General features: G+C 37.2%; 1 pseudogene; it reads right to left on the reverse strand.

Moving 5' to 3' along the window:
- Nucleotides 1-2846: 2846 nt before the first annotated feature.
- Nucleotides 2847-3605, reverse strand: LOC101583718 (annotated as a pseudogene).
- Between the last annotated feature and the right edge of the window lie 986 nt (nt 3606-4591).

Raw genomic sequence — 4591 nt, forward strand, 5'->3', positions numbered from 1 at the left:
TTGTTGCTTTCTTCTTATTTTTACTTATTTCTTCTCTCTTTCCCTCCTGTCTTCTTCACTGGTCTCCCAAAGTTTGTGTGATCTTCCTTTGTCCTCCAGCCTTGTTTCTAATCTTTGTCTTTTTCTATTTCTCCATTTTCCTTCTAACCGCCTTTAAATTTTCTTTGCAAGAAAAAAACTGCCATACTGACAGCTTATTACTGAATTATTATTATTTATGGTAACAATTTTGTGGTTCATTTTAAATTTTGTTATATACCCACAAATCTAATTCATCTGTTTCAAGGTTGCATATTAGTAGTTACCACAGTTTTTCACTTTCTAGATTGTGTTTGCTAATATTGTTATTGCTGGCTGTACTACTTTAGCCAAGGTGACATAATTGTCCTAGTCAGCTGTTCCTCCTGGTATATCAAGTCTGATATTAAGAATCATAAACAATACTATACCATAGACTCAAAGTTCAAAAGTCAACTACACCTGAAAGATATCTCTGAGAAGTAGTCATTTCCTAAAAGTTCTAAATGCTAGAAATAAATCAATTTACAAGCATCAACCCAGGAATTAGACTAAAAAAAGAAAAGACATTTAAACAAGACACAACTCCAGACTTCAAGCTCACCAAAGGCAAGCTCAGAGGGCAATGAGGTAGAAAAATTCAAAAGCCACTCACCCAGCTCTCCAAAGTGGTAACAGCAGAGGTAGCAAAGCAAATGAACAACGCTCTAGAAAAACAATCAAATCCGAAATAATTTCTCAGATAACTACAGAGATGATAATCATAATTACAGACATGCTTAGTGATTCTCTAAACAGATACAGAGTTTTAAAAATAGAGACACTTAGAAAAATCATGGAAACCATGAATACCCAACATAAGAAAGAAATAAAATCCATGAAACAGATTCAAACAAATATCCAGGAGATCAAAAGTTCCATTGAGGAGCCAGGGAGATGGCTTAGTAGAATAAGCACTTCCCTGGCAAGTGCAAGGGCCTGAGTTCAATCTCTGGTTCCACCAAAAAAAAAAAAAAAATCCCATTGAAAGTATACACAGAAGAATGAGCCAGTATGAGGAGAGACTATCAGAGAGGTTTGTGGTTAGTGATAATAAAAAGAAAGATTTCTTAAACATAGCAAGGGACCATGAAGAGTCAATCCAACAGCTGCTAGATGATGCAAAGAATAACATAAGATTGATTGGAGTCAATGAGAAAGCAGGAGATAGTGCAAAAGATATGAAAACAAGGGCCAATGAGATATCTCAGCAGAGTAAGAACCTGCTTAGGCAAGCACAGGGACCAGGGTTTGATTCCTGGCAACACATGCCACACCAGCCCTGCCCCCAGCCGCACTGAGCCCACCACACAGTCTGAGCCTGGTGGTGCATGCCTGTAATCGCAGTGCTGGGAGGCTTGAAAACAGAAGGATCACTGTGAGTCCAATCTGCATAGTGAGACCCTGTACAAAATACATTAAAAAGACATAAAAACCTTGGTATAGAAGTAATGACATAAAAAAATAAATAATGACATAATATTTCCCAAATGTAGAAAAAGAATTTTACATATAGTTAGTGGGGCATATAGAACTCCAATTAGCCAAGGCCAAAAAAAAAAAAATCAAGGGCTGGAGAGATAGCTCAGTAGAATAAGCGCTTGCCTGGCAAGTGCAGGGTCCTGGGTTCAATCCCTGGTACTGCAAAATAAATAAATAAATAAATAAATAAATAAATAAATAATCAAGATTCCATAAATTTAGCACCAGAACATATTTAATGCTTTCAGAGAAAAGAAACAAATTACCTATAAAGGCATGAATATCAAAATCACAGGAGACTTCTTAGCACAAACTGTCAAGTAAAGGAGAGCTTTGCATGAAGTATTTCAATATCTGAAGGAAAAACCTCGAACACAGATTGATATACCTAACAAAACTATCTTTCAAAATTTATAGATATAAAAAGATATGTCCATGATAAAGAAATCTTAGGAATTCATGAACACCAAATGAGCACTGAAAAATGTTCTGAAGGATACTACAGGAGGAGATAATAAGGACTATAACTCTATGAATTGCAACAGAATGAATCCAACAGACAAGTCAAGCAGTTAAACAGAGGAGAAAAAAGAGAAAAAATAATAGGAAAATGACAAGTACTTTAATACACATCAGTTATAACCATCAATGTTAATGATTTCAATTCACTAATAGAAAGAAACAGACTGAAAACACTGATCAAGAAGCAAGATCCAACCATATGCTGCATACAAAAACTCTTTCAATTCAAAAATAAACTTATAGACTGAAAGTCAAAGGATGGAAAACAATACTTCATGCAACAGGAACCTGGAAAAAAACAGAGGCAGCTATTCTGCTTGTAGACAAAGTTAATTTTAAGCTAAGACTGATGAAAGGAGACAAATAAAGATCTTTTTTTTTTTCCCCATGACAGTGGTAACTGTATTTCAGTCTTTTCAAAAGAAAGCCCTGGAGCTCGAGACTCAAGTATGCCCCTGGGCTGGGTCCACTGCTCCAAGTCATAAGGACAGGGAGCGTCCTATCCTTCTTAGGTTATTCATTCACCAAAAGTGAGCTCCAGGTCAAAAGATGCAACAAAAGAGGATCTCTTCCTCCACAGCAAGTGTTGCTTTCAGCCATGGCATGATGGGAAGCAATGGAACCCTTCTTGAAACTGCATAATGCTGAGAGGTGCCTGCCACGCCGATTCCCTTACAGTTTCTTCCAGTCTCTGAAAGTAGAAAAATCATCTTCTCTGAAGATACTTAGTGACAGTTCCAAAAACAAAAACATGCTTCAAGGCACCGTTCTCTGTTATTTAGGAACTAGTTCGACTGGCAGAAGAGCTCATTGATACACTCACTTGGATAGCCAGGAGAGCCCATCTCCTTGAAGAAGTCCACCGTGTTCTTGGTAGTGTAGAGGGCCACAGACAGGTGGAAAGAGCACAAGAAGCAGGTGATCTCCTGGAAATGCACTCCTGGGAAGACGATTTCGTGAATGAGGTCTTCCAGGCAAATGACACCAAACTCTCCCAGGTGTTCCTCGATCACAGTGTTGTCCATCAGTGGGAAGGTCTTATTCTTGACCTTGCCCTGTCCATGTTTCAAAATGAGTTTCCAGATGCATTTCAGATTTGGAAATCCTCAGGTCACATAAGGCTCCACTATCTGCAGCATTTTGAGAGTTCTGGGGGGTCACTTTAACAAAGCACCACTGAACAACTTCTTCAGGCAAAGTCTTGCAATGCTTTTCTGTACTAGTGAGCTCGCCCCGTTAGTATTTTGAAGGCGGACAACAAAGACCAAGAAATGCTCATCAGGTGCTTCCAAAGTGCGAAGTTTCACTTCTATTCATTTCACATGCACCCCATCATGCCGCTGTCGCCAGGAATCACGAAGGAAAGAGTCCAGTCACTTAAATCTGATCTCTTTTACCTTCCTCTCTTTCTTTACCAAAAGTGTCTGCTTTGCCTGGGTGGCTTTGGCAGCTTGATAAGCCTTCCTCTTCTCCAGGAGATTTTCTGGAACCAAGGGGATCTTTTTTCTTTGCTCTTCTTCCACCATCTTTCCAGTGTAAGAGCTACACAAATCACTATATCCTTGTAAGGGGAACAATCCAAGAGGAAAGCATAAAAATCATAAACATATATGCAGCAAATATCAGGGCTACCAACTATATAAAAGAAATATTAAAGCATTTAAAAAACAAATAAACACTAATACCATTATAATGGGGGACCTTAATACCCTACTGCCACAAATAGATAATCTAGACAACAAAATAAACAATGAAATATCAGAATGGAAATAAATCTGTGGGGGAAAAATGGATTTAGTAGATACTTAAAGAGGTTTCCACCCCACAACATCAGAATAAACATTCTTCTCCAGTATACATAGGATGTTCTCAAAAAAGGACCACATACTAGCTCACTGAACATGTTTAAGTAAGTGTAAAGCAACTGAAATTGTACCATGTGTCTTTTCAGACCATAGTGCAACAAAATGGGTAATCAATGTTAAAAAACCATGAGAACTTCATAAACATATGGAAATTATATAACATCTTCCCAAACTATCAATAGATCACAGATGAAATTAAAGAAGAAATTAAACATTTTTTACAATTAAATGATAATGCCAACACAACAATTAGACAAGATCAGGCACGCTCAGGGTGGTATAACCATAGACACATACAGCAATTAGAATTTATGGTACACAATAGTAAAAGTCCTACCAGCGAAATCTATAGCCATGAATACCCACATCAAAAAGGCAGACCAAGCTCACATAAACAACCTGATGTTGAACCTTAAGCCTCTAAAAATGAAGATCAAGTTAAGCCTAAAGCTCACACAAGGGAGGAAATTATAAAGATCAGAGTAGAAGTTGACTCAATTGACACTAAGAAAACAATACAAAAATCAATGAATCAAAGAGTTGTTCTTTGAAAGATTATATAAAATAAACAAACTTTTAGCTGTTATAAAAAAAAAAGAAGAAAAAGAAAAGATTCAAATCTATGCAATTAGGAATGAAAAGGTTCAAATCACAACATACCCTAC

Source organism: Octodon degus, unplaced genomic scaffold (genome assembly GCF_000260255.1).
Source record: "Octodon degus isolate 3935 unplaced genomic scaffold, OctDeg1.0 scaffold00015, whole genome shotgun sequence".
Lineage (NCBI taxonomy): Eukaryota > Metazoa > Chordata > Mammalia > Rodentia > Octodontidae > Octodon > Octodon degus.